General features: G+C 60.9%; 1 protein-coding gene across 1 annotated transcript in view; it reads left to right on the forward strand.

Annotated features, from left to right (window-relative positions):
* The first annotated feature begins 251 nt into the window (after positions 1-251).
* LRRC4B (leucine rich repeat containing 4B) overlaps positions 252-12,495 on the forward strand; it is a 37,895-nt gene continuing 25,651 nt past the window's right edge. Inside the window, exon 1 of the mRNA XM_012643100.1 lies at positions 252-353. The gene's annotated coding sequence lies outside the window, so the exon portion shown is untranslated. The remainder of the gene's footprint in view (positions 354-12,495) is intronic.

Consider the following 12,495-nt stretch of genomic DNA (forward strand, 5'->3'; position numbering starts at 1 on the left):
CGGAGGAGGGAGGAAGGAAGGAAGGAAGGCTGGAAGGAAGGAAGCTAGGAAAGAAAGAAAGAAAGAAAGGAAGGCAAGAAGGAAGGCGGGCGCCGGGCCGGGCGGCAGGCGGGCGAGCGGGCGAGGAGGCAGAGCGGGCCCCCCCGAACCCCACCGCCGCCGCTGCGGAAGCCCCCTCCCCATCCCGGTGCCGGGGAGGGGGGAGAACACGAGAGACTCGGGCCCGGCCGCAGCCCCGCCCCCCGCGCCTCCCCGCAGCGGGCCTTGCACCCCGAATTCCCGTGCCTCATTGGGGGGGTCCTCCCCCCGCGGGCCGGGCATGCTGCCCCCCGGAAGGAGCCCCTTTGCTCGCTGTGAGTAGCCTCTGAGGGGCGTCGGGCGGGGGCGGGGGGCCGGAGGCGGAACCGCGGGGGGTATGGGGGGCATTCTCTAATTGGGGGACAGTGGTCTCAGGCCTCCTCTGGGATGGTGGGGGGGACGGCAGAGGACAGTGGGCGGGGCCTGGTGGGGAGCCGAAACCGGTGGGGGAGGCGTTCGGGTGGGGGTTCTCGGGCCGGGTGAGTTCTGTGTTGGGGGGGTGGCCCCTGCCCGAAGACGGGTGTGGGGGGGGTGTGCGGTCGGCGGTCGCTGCGTATCCGACTGTGGGCTTGAGGACGTAGGTTTAGGGTGGGGGGGTCTCGCCAAGCGCAGGTCTGGGCCCCCCTTTCTCGGGCGGGAGTCCGGGTTCTTCCCCCCCATTGCCCCTCCCACCCTCCACACCGCTGCTGCTTGGGGTGGGGGGGCATGCCAGCGAAGGGGAGGGGGGAGAGGCGGGCACGGGGTTTCCTTGGTGACCGCGCCTGGCAGGAGCGGTTGCCGTGGCAACCGGGGAGAACCGGGGAGTTTGGGAAGTGAAAATGGGAAAGACGGAGGGGGTGACTGGGGAGTGAGACAACCCCCTCCCCAGTCTTTAGGCTTTCTCCCTCTGGGGTCCCCCAAGCCCTCCTGGTGGGCAGCCCGGACCCCTGCCCCTCCCTCTCCGCAAGGCCCCCCTCCCTTGACCCCTTTCTGCTTCAGGGCCTCTACCATTGGGCACGTGTGTCTAGGACCACGGCCTCTCTCCCACCTTCCTAACCCTCCCTCCTTGGGGACCTCCCCTCTTGGGGGCTCCCTCCCCCATTTGCTGTCGTCTCCCCACACACACACCTGCTCTTCTAGGACCTTCTAAGGCACTTCCCCTTCCCATCAGGATCTTCTCGCTCCCATCTCTGACCCTTTCCCCCAAGATATCCCCTCCCTTGACCCTCTCTCCAGGGGACTCCAAATTTTCCTCTCCTCGAGCCCCTCCTCCCTAGGTGCCACCTCTCCCTGCTTAGGACCCAGCCCCTCCCCTTTCTACCTAGCACCCCAGCCCGGTCTCCTCACACCCGGCTCTTCTGGGACCCTCTTCTATGACCTTTCTTCTCTCAGAGACGCCTCCATCCCTGTCTCCTCACCCATAGGATCCCCCAATCTCAGATCCCTCCGGTCCCAGGACCGTTCTTCCGGGGCACCCCTCGCGCCAACTCCCTATCAATTCCAGGGACCCCAGGCCCAGGCTCTCGGGGTTCCTCCCACGTTGTCGTGCCCCTGCTTCCGCGGGTTCCTCCTCCTCTCTGGCCAGGGGCCCAGCCAGTCTCCCTCCAGGGCTCTGAGTCCCCAGTGCCCACAATGGCCTCTGGCCCTCCCCCTTCCCCTTCTCTCCCCACCGCCATCTCCTTCCCCGGCACCCTCACCTCTGCCCTCCCCCAGCACCTCTCCTCCTCCCTGCCCTGCTCCCTGCAGCCCCGGGCGACTTTCTCCCGGGGTGGGGAATTCCCCCGGGGAGAGCCCAGCTGGGAAGGGGAGGGGGAAGGGAGCTCAGGGCTGCCCCTCAGCCCCCTCCCTGCCCCCCTTTCCAGCTGGGAGCTGCAGTCGAGCCTCCGCAGCGCCCCATTGCTATGCGCCTCACATCCCAAGTCCTGGCCGCGCAGCCGCCAGACAGGAACTCGGGTTCCAGCGGCAGCTGGGAGTCGCTGGAGTCGGCTTCGCTCCCGGTCCGGGCAGCGGGCGGCATCCTCTCCCGGCTGAAAAATCCCACCCCGCCCCCAGCCCAGGACCACGGCCAGGGGCAGCACCTCTGTTCCGTCGCATCTTCTGTCTCCTCGCTCCTTCCAGCCGCCTTTCACAGCTCCTCTTCGCCTCCCCACCTTCCTCCTCCTCCTCCCTGGGTCTCCGCTCATCCCGGCCACCTGGTTGTCCGAACGCACACGCAGGAAGGAGGGACAGAGCAGAGCAGCCGGAAGGCGGGAGACAGGGAAGGGAAGGGCGGGAGGTGCTGCGGGAATGGGAGAGGGCCCGGCCTCCCCAGCGGACACACACCGAGTTACTCGAGTTACTCGCTTAATTTCCAACTGGACCCGAGAGTCGGGGGATGGGAGCACACACCGTTCGGGCAGGGGCGTGCACTGGAGAGAGCCGGCGCGTCGCTGCAGGCAGAGACACGGGGAGCCACAGACGCAGGGAGAGCGGGGCCGGCGGGGCCGCCCGAGCCAGCGAGCGCGCAGCCACCGGCGTGCAGAGGGGATTAGCAGCAGTTTCTAACTTGTCAGAGGGACCCTGGATCGGTCACAGACGGCAAGTGGGAACGTGCGAGAAAGACGCAGAGGCATGTGTAGGCAGCGATGGCCTTACACACACACACCCACACACACACGTACACTCACACACACACACACACACACACACACACACACACACACACACACGGTCATTCACGCACAGCCGGAGGCCCAGATGTGGGATGAGGAGGCCCAGTTACAGACGCGGCTCCCAGCGGCTCCCACACTCAAAGTGAGCCAGAGGCCAGGAGAGAGGGAGCAGTCCCCGGCCCTGCGGTCGTGTGCACACACAGACACACGGGTCTCCTCCACGGAGACCTGCAGGGAGAGACAAAGGCAGAGAGGTCCTCGCCCACAGTCCATTGCCTCGTGGCCGCATGGCCTCACACTCACCGAGAAACACAAAGCAAGAGGCACAGAGGTGGCCCCAGAGCTGTGCGGGTGCAGCGCCGTGCGCTGCTCATGTAGACACACACACGGCCAGACCCGGTGCCAGGCGCAAGGGGCGCAGGCTGCGCTGGAGGGAGGCCCAGCCCCTGGCGGTCGCCCTTAATCCCACTCAGAGACAGTTGGGAGAATGCTTCCTGCCTCAGAGCGCTCCTCACAGGGCTCCCCAGGGATCTCCCCACCAGCCAGGACAGCAGGATGAAGACATCAGGTGGCAGAGGGCCATTGACACGTCCCTCGCAAGCCGAGCCTCCGCTAAGCTTACACACAGCCAGGGCCCGCATGGAGGGGCAGGTCTTCAGACAGAGGGGAGGGGAGGGGAGGCCTCAGCCTCTTCCTGCACCCTCAGGCTGCTTTCCTGCCAGGGTCCCCACCTCCCTACCTCCTCTCCTGCCCACCCCTGTAGGTCACTCGCGTCCCCTGCTGGGACGGCATTGCTGTCTCCAGGGCATTGCTGTCTCCAGTGTCTCTCCCTGTCTCCCATCACTCCCTATCCCGCTCTCCCTGGCTGTAGTAAGGTGTCACCTGAACCTCCATCTCTCTCCCCCTCACCCCTGGGACTGAGCCTTCGCCCTCCCCAGCCCCCACGTTCCTGTCCTGTGGACTCATTCATCGGCCTTTCTCCCTCCCGCCCCATCTGCTGTGAAACCCGTCTGTCTTTCCGTCTCTGCCCAACACCACTCTCTGTGCCTCTCTTCCCCCTTCCTGTGTGCCAGTCTCCCTCCCCTCCAGTGCTGGTGCTGTCCTGCCAGCCTGTCTGTCTCCCTGCCTCTCTCCACGGCCTCCTGCCCACAAACCGAGCCTGTGCTGGGGCCCTGTGGGACCACCGGTGTTATTTTCTACAGTGTTTCCAATACGTTTAATTTATTGCCGACGTTTTTTTTAATTAGCGGTTTTACATAGAAATCCAGATCACTGGCTTCTTTGGAAACATTCTTCCCCCTGTGCTCAGGTGCCCAGTCTCTGCTCTAACCTGTTCAGTGTCCCCCAGTCAGCTGTGTGCGGCCCCTGCAGTCGCTCCTGTCTCTCTGCTTCCCCGGCTCTCCATGCCCCGCCACCCTCCCCACTCTCCTCCCCTGGTCTCCTTTGCTGGGGGCTCTCTCTCCCTCCCTGACCGCCACCGCGCTCCCCTTCAGTTTGCCCTGACTCTGAGCCCCACTGGACCGGGCCTGCTTCCACCTAAATGGCGCCCTCCTGTGCCAAGAGCAGGAAGAGTCCCTTGTCTGGGAGAAGTGGTTCTTAAGACCAGCAGGGCACAGAGCACACTCAAGTCCCCCGGGACCAGGGTCTGTTTTGACACTGTCAGCCCCTCACAGCGTTCTAGAGCCATCGTTGCATGAAGCCACCATGTTGCAGCCTGTCCTCAGCTGCCTGCTGGCTGGGGCCAGCCGCAGACCCCACACTCTTGTCCTCAGCGTGTTGGCAGATCACAGCCCATAGGCAGGGGGTGGCTTTCCCCATGCAGTGGGGGCTGGGCTGCACATGTGGCCCCCAGGCAGGTGGAGAGGACACAGGGCATGGTCCTTATCAGCAAGCGTGGGGCTCTGTCCCAGGAGGAGGGGGTCCTCACATGGTCTCACCTCCAGACCGGGGTGCAGATGACAGGACTCCCCTGTGCCATGGCAGTGCTCAGGCCCACCCTGCTGGAGCGTAGGGAGCACATCTTTGTTTCCCCTCTGGCAGGGTGCAGGAGACCTCATTTCTGAGTTCAGGGACCCTCCCTCCCGTTCCCTTCCCCGTCCCTGAGGCTGAGGTGGCTCTGCCAGACAGGGGGTGGCAGGAGAGTAAGAAGAGTGGCAGGATGCCCCTTGTTGCCGGGAAACCCCTGCGCAACTGTTGTCATGGCAGGCGGAGGTGCAGGGGCTGCATCGGAGGCCTGGGAGATGGGCTGGTGGGGGCCCTGCAGCCGGGTGGCAGGCAGGAGCCATCACGGGGGTCCGCTGGCTCCCCAAGAGGGCCACTGAGAGTGAGAATGGGGGGCAGGAGGAGGAAGGGAGCGAGGCAGGGCTGGGGTCTGCAGCCCCAGCCACTTCCAGGCTCAGCTCTGGCCCCCAGAACCTCCCCCTGCCCAGGGAGTTGAGCTCAGGCCCCAGAGCTCCCCTTCGGACGCTGTAACAAAGGTCAGAAAGCGGTGCCGGCCACAGCTGCTCTGCAGGGGCAACCCCAGGCAGCGAACGCAGAAGAGACTTGCCCTGCTCTTGCCTAGAACCCCCTAATACAGAGCCGGACATGATAATGATAATACTTAACATTTATTGAGAGCTTACCGTGAGCCGGGCTCCGCGCTAGCATTCTGTGTGCATTTCTTCCATTCGTGGTCACCTTGCAAGGGAGGCAGGATCGTCGTCCCTGGTTTGACAGGTGGGGAAGATGAGGCTCAGGGAGGCGAGGTCCTTTGCCCAAGATTACGCAGCTAGAAGCGGCAGGGCTGGGACTTGGACCCCCCTGCAGGTTGTCTCCCCCAGCTGAGACCCCTGCTTTACAGCGGGGGACGTTGAGGCCCAAAGTGGAGAATGTGCTGGTCCATCCGGCCTCCAAGTGGAAATCAGAATTGTCAATAACGATAATTAGGTTGTTAATAACAAGAGATCGTAGAAGGTTAGACTTTTAGAAAGACATCGGGGTTCCTAGAAGTCAAGGGCTGTCTTGGGTTCTCGGTCTTGTTTATCCCCTTAAAACCCCAGAGAGGAAAGGACTCAGCCACGCCAGTCCTCACGGTGGAGAACCGGCCCTCACCAGCGTGGGGTGTAGAGTCTTTCTGCAGTTAGGACGAAGAGCCTGAACGCGATCCTGTGTCCCCTACTCCGTGGCAAATGAGTGGTTTGGGTCGAGCCAGAAACGTGTGTCACGGGATGGGGAAGAGATTCGTTCTTCCCACCCAGTGAGAAGAAATGATAACTTTTAACGTAGCTGTCATGTACGTGTCCAGCACCGTGCGTGGTGGCCATGAGTCCCCGACAGGCTAGGTGTCACTGTCTTCGAAGACTGCAAGACAGAGCCTGGAGTGGCGAGTCACAGTTTAAACCCAGTTTTTCCTGGCACCAGTACTCTTTCCACCTCTCCATCCTCCCTCTTAGAAGGAGGGTATGGCCGGGCACGGTGGCTCACGCCTGTAATCCTAGCACTCTGGGAGGCCGAGGCGGGAGGATCGCTTGAGCTCAGGAGTTCGAGACCAGCCTGAGCAAGAGCGAGACCCTGGCTCTACTATAAATAGAAAGAAATTAGCCAAACAACTAATAATAGAAAAAAAAATTAGCCAGGCTTGGTGGCGCGTGCCTGTAGTCCCAGCTACCTGGGAGGCTGAGGCAGAAGGATCGCTTGAGCCCAGGAATTTGAGGTTGCCATGAGCTAGGCCGACGCCATGGCACTCTAGCCTGGGCAAGAGAGTGAAACTCTGTCTCAAAAAAAAAAAAAAAAAGAAGGACGGTCTGACAATATTGAGGAGTTGTAGAATGATTGTATTCCTTCCACGTGCTGGGCAGTGCGCTAAGCCCGTTACAGATGCCGGACCTTCCCCATTTACAGATGAGCAAACTGAGGCCCTCAAGGGTGAAGTCCCCTTTGCAAGGTTGCATGGCTAGAAATTGTGGGAGCTGAGCTTCACACCCAGGTCCGGATGACTCCAAGGCCCACCCTTGAGCCACACCACTGCAAAGAGCTGGAGGAGTTTGTTCTCCATCCTGCGATGGAGCACGGGGGTGAGGTGGGCACTTAGCTCCTTGCTCCTCGGGGTGTGCTCTGAGGCCAGCATCCCCTGGGGAATGAGGCCGAGATGCCTCATCTCCCAGCCACCCTAGCCTGTCCCCCTACCCAGTCACAAATGCACCCTAGGTACACCAGCTCAGAATCTGTTTTTAACGAGATTCCCAGGTGATTTGGACACACATTAATGTCTGAGAAACATCGCTTCAGTTCAAATATCCAACTTTTTATTGCTTGTAGTAGCACCCCTTTTTTAACACGAAATAGTTATGCACAACCCTGAGCTAGAAAACCAATCGCAGCAGTGCCCTCCCTGTGGGGGAGGCCAGAATTATGCCGGCTGGGACCACGCCCCTCCCTGCCTGCAGACTTGACAACGGACACTGTTTTAAAAACCACCCATACTGGGCCAGGTCCCAGGTCTCTCCCAGGAAGGTTCAATTCAGGGGTGTTAAGTCACCCTATCCTGTCACCCTCCCCAGTCACAGAGAGTCTAGGGACCTTGGCTAGGCACAGTGGCTCACACCTGTAATCCCCACACTTTAAGAGGCCAAGGTGGGAGGATCATTTGAGGCCAGGAGTTGGAGACCAGTCTGGGCAACATAGCGAGACCTCATCTCTACAGAAAAAATTTTAAAAATTAGCTGGGCACAAGGCCGGGTGCGGTGGCTCACACCTGTAATCCTAGCACTCTGAAAGGCCGAGGCAGGCGGATCGTTCTGAGCTCAGGAGTTCGAGACCAGCCTGAGCAAGAGCGAGACCCCGTCTCTACCAAAAAATGGAAAGAAATTAATTGAACAGCTAAAAATATATGTAGAAAAAACTAGCCAGGCATGGTGGCGTGTGCCTGTGGTCCTAGCTACTCGGGTGGCTGAGACAGTAGGATTGCTTGAGCCCAGGATTTTGAGGTTGCTGTGAGCTAGGCTGACGCCACGGCACTCGCCCCAGGCAAGAGAGTGAGACTCTTCAAAAAAAAAAAAAAAAAATTAGCTGGGCACAGTGGTGCACACGTGTAGTCCCAGCTCTTCAGGAGGCTGAGGCAGGAGGATCGCTTGAGCCCAGGAGTTGAAGGCTGCAATGAGCTATGATTGCACCACTACCCTACAGTCTGGGCGACAAACGGAAACCCTGTCTCAAAAGACAAGAATCTGGTGGCCTGGAGGTTGAGCTTCTATTTTGGAGCCTGTCTGGGTCTGGGTATCTATGGGTACAGTGGTGACCTCACCACGCCTCGCTTCTGTAAAACGGGCTGCTGTAGCTCCTCGCCACGGGCCTCCGGGAGGACTAGATGAGCTAATGCACGAAGCTCCCTCGGCACAGGCCTGGCACGGAGCAGCCCTCGTAAGGCAGAGGCTGAGCCAGCCAGGCTCTTAGGCGTCGGGCTCTCGGTAACGGTCCCTCTCTCTGGCTGTGACCTCCGTGGCTTCTCCATGAGTCCCACAGGAGCCCTGTGAGGCAGCCAGGCCGGGCAAATGGGCAGAAGGAGCTCTGGGGACTCAGGCAGACGCGGCTCCAAGCGGGAGCGGGCAGTTAGACCCGCCGTCCGATACGGTAGCCACCATAGCCACAGCCGCCTGTGGCCATCGACATTTACATCAGCTTAAATTGAATTAAAAATCTGGCCCCTCAGTCACACTGGCCACATGTGGCCAGTGGCTGCGATATTCGACAGCCCAGATAGAACATTTCCATCATTGCGGAGCATTTTCTACTGGACAGTGGTGCATTAAAATTCTGAAATTCAGTTGACCCTTAAACATTCTGAAATTTTGAAATTCAGTTGACCCCGCCCCCCTTAACTTGGGGGTTGGGGCACAGACCCCCTGTACAGTCAAAAATCTATGTATAACTTTTGACTCCCCCAAAACTTAACTACTTACAGCCCACTGTCGACCGGAAACCTTACCGATAACATAAACAGTCAATTAACACATATTTTGTATATTGCATGTATCATATACTGTATTCTTACAATAAAGTAAGCTAGAGAAAATGTTATTAAGGAAATCAGGCTGGGTCCAGTGGCTCACGCTTGTAATCCCAGCGCTTCGGGAGGCTGAGGCAGGAGGATCGCTTGAGCCCAGAGTTCGAGGCTGCAGTGAGCTACAATTGTGCCACTGCACTCCAGCCTGGGCAACAGAACAAGACCCTGTCTCCAAAAAAAAAGAAAAGAAAAGAAAAAAGAAAATCATAAGGAAGAGAAAATACATTTACTATTCATTAAGTGGAAGAGGATGGTCATGAAGGCCTTCATCTTCCTCGTCCTCATGTTGAGTGGGCTGAGGAGGAGGAGGAGGAAGAGACGGGGTTGGTCTTGCTGTCTAGGGGAGGCGGGCTTGGAAGGAAATCCGGGTGTGAGTAGACGGTGCAGTCCAGACCCGTGCTGTTCAAGGGTCCGCTGTAGCTCCGTACTGGCCGGTGGGCAGCCGCTGCCCTGCCCCAGCCCTCACATGAGCCCCCAGTGCTCCCAGCCCTCTGTCACTCGGGCTCTGCTGTTAATTCCTGTTCCTCAGATGAGGAAGTGGGGTGACAGCAAGGTACTGTTCTCAACAGGAATTGGCAGCACCCAGGATTAGAGCCCGGTGGTCTCCTCTTCCCACTTGCCAGCCAGGCTCCGGGTCCCACCTCACACTTGCCGGCCACTTGCCACGTGCCAGATCCTGTCAGGGCCCCCGTGCCACCGCGCTGTACAGGGCGGACTGTTCCCAGCATCCCTGTTTGGCAGAGGAGGCAGCGGGAGCTAGAGAGGCCGCGGCACTGGATGGGACCCAGGCAGGCCACCTGTCCCCTGCTCCACTGCTGAACCGTGGGTGTGACGGGAAGGGGGCTCGCCGCCCAGGGCTGGGGTCGAGGAGGCCCGTGGCCAGGGGCCTTCCCATCCCCTCCCTCCCGCCTCCCTGCCTGCAATCCCGTCCTACCTTGGGGAGTTTGACCCCAGATCTATAAGAAGAGCCTGGCTCCCCCCTCTCCCTCACCTCCTACACCGCCTCCAGTTCTGCCACTTTTACAAATTCGCTTTATCTTTTCATTCTTTCCTCCTCTCCTTTCCCGCGGCCCAAGCCCTGGCCTCATCCTCTCCCCGCCAGCCCCCGACCCGGACCCTTGGCCCAGCTCCTCCTAGCCCAGCCTCCCCGCTGCAGTCTACCCAGAGGGTCCTTCACACCGGGGCTGACCTGCCCCTCCCGGTCACCCAGCCCCCACCCAGCCAGGGGTTGGGGAGGGAGGCCCACAGAGCCAAGCACGCCGCCGTCTCTAGCGGAGCTGGGCTCCACGGCCCCCAGGCCTTTGCCCGGCAGGTCCCTCCCCTGCCCTGCCCCTCCCCACCTGCACACCTCCCCTGCGTTCTTCGGGTCTCAGCTGGGACATCCCCTCCTCTGGCCTCACCCCCTGGACGTGCAGGGTCCGCACCCTGTGCTCACCTTCTCACTTAGCCCCTGTGTGTCTCCCCTCCAGACCCCAACTCCCCAGACATGGCTGCACCTGGCGCCAGCAGAGGACCTGGCGGCAGGGGGCGCTGGCGCGCGTCCTGCACTCGTGGAGCCAGGGCGCCCTGAGGGCCAGGCCCGCGGCTCCCTTCCAGTGGGAAGTACCGAGCACCGGGTGATGCGCAGCCCTGACAAGAGCTGCGAAGGGAAGTTGGTGCAAGGGATAGAGGTGGGGGCCGGGCTCGAAGAAACCCTCCTGGGGTGTCCTGGGAACACAGATGGGAGTGGAGGGGGGAGCCGCGGGTGGCCCCTAGGAAGTGCACCCTGGCAGAGGCCCCTGGGGAGCTGCCTGGTGTGCGGCTGGGTAGGACAGGACGACCCCTGCCCAGGAGGTCACCTCCCGCCACAGCCACACCGCGGCGCACCCTCCACCCCTGCAGGGGAAGCCGGCGGTTCCGCTGCCCCGTGGCGGTGGCCTGCGCGAGTCTGGAGCCCAGCGCCAGCCCTGCCCCTCGGCGGCGGCTGTCGGGGCCTGGACCGCCCTTTCCCAAGCTGCTTCTTCCTCAGAACTTAGGAGCTGTCAATTCTTGGAGCTGTGCGGCTGCTTTATTTTGAAAGCATTCGGGACGTGCACTGGCTCAGAGGAATGGTTGTTTCATCCGTCCCTGAAGCCCGCACTGCCCATGCCCTCCCCCTCAGCCCTGACAGCGCCCGGCCTCCCCTATGACAGCTTCTCTCGTTCATCTCTGCCTGGCTTTGAAGTCTCTCCACCCTCCTGGCTCCGGGCCCCACTTCCGCCCCAGTCACTCACAGTTGGGAAGTTCTTCTTTAGCTCTAACCTTCATCCCTCTTGCTGCGCTGGCAGTCAGTTTCGTATCTTTTCCCTCACCTTCTGAACTTACCCAGGAAAATGAGTGTGCCTGACAGGCATGTTCCCTGCCTCTTTTTTCTCCTCACCCCGCCTCCCCTGGGTCCCCGAGTTTCCGATCTGCCATCTGCCCGAATCCTCTCCGGCGCAGTGCCCAGGAGCTCTCAGAGCTTGGGCTGGGGAGGATGGTGAAGCTGGTGGGGCCTCAGGCACCCAGGCCGCCCCTCCCCGCCTCTGCCTTCCCTGGGTCTCTGCTGCTTCTTGGGGTCTCTTGTTCTCCCGCCCCCTCACACACTCTCCCTCTCTTGCCCCGTCTGCCTCCGGCCTCCGTTTCTCTGTTCGTCTCCCTGTGCCTCTGCCCGTTTCTGCCTTTCACACATCTCTGTCTTCGGGGCCTCCCTCGTCTGCCTCTCTGTCTCATCCCTTGCCCCAGGTGAGGGTGGAGAACAGGTGTGGTGTCGGGGCCTCTCCCAGGGCCGCTGGGGGGGAGAGAGGCAGCGTGGCCACCCGGCCAAGTTCTGGGCCTCGGGTTCCAATCCCGGCTGTGCCGCTCAAGGGCTGTGGAACCCTTAGCAAGGGCTGCCAGCCTGGGAATCTGCTTCTCCATCTGTAAAGTGGGCACGAGAACAGTCCCTGCCTCCCAGAGCCACGGGGAGCAGCCCGTGGCTGAGGAGTAGGCAGTGCTCAGCGCGGCACCCACGCATAGCGACTGCTATCAGGGGGCGCTGGGGCAGGGGCCAGGCGTGGGGCCGGGGATGAGGGCAGGGGCCTGAGGGAGGAGAGCTGTTATTCAGCATGGCTTTGCCTGTGCCCTTCCCTGCCCAGCCCCCGCAGGCAACCTCTTGGGGGTCTCTGGGGTCCCTTGACTCTGGGGAGGCTGACCTGGGAGGGGCCACTTCCTAGCTATGTTTGGCCTCGGGCAAATGCTTGGCCTTTCTGAGTCTCAGCTTCTCTATCTGCGAAATACGGATAACAGGGCCCGGCGTGGTGGCGCACGCCTGTAATCCCAGCACTTTGGGAGGCTGAGGCCGGAGGATCACTTGAGCCCAGGAGTTCGAGGCCGCAGTGAGCCGTGATCGCATTGCTGCACTCCAGCCTGGGCGACAGAGCAAGACCTTGTCTCTATTAAAAAAAAGAAATGTGGGTACGAGCAGTCCCCTCTCAGAGGGCTGATGCGTGAACTGCAGCAGTTAATGCAAGCAAAAGTCCCGGAACGGTGCCCGGGCAGTGCCAGGTGTGTGTTGGACGTTACCATTTTTGGTGGCGGTGTTATTCAATGAGTTCGCACATGGCAAATGTGCGTACCATGGCTGGCTTTGTGGACGTGCCCAGAAGCAAGGAGGTTGGCCAGCATTCCTGTCATCCGTGTTAGAGGGGTATAGCTGGGGCCAGCTGGGGACAGAGGCCCACTCAGTTCATCAGTGTTTGCTGGAAC

Source organism: Propithecus coquereli, unplaced genomic scaffold (genome assembly GCF_000956105.1).
Source record: "Propithecus coquereli isolate 6110/MARCELLA unplaced genomic scaffold, Pcoq_1.0 Scaffold193, whole genome shotgun sequence".
NCBI lineage: Eukaryota > Metazoa > Chordata > Mammalia > Primates > Indriidae > Propithecus > Propithecus coquereli.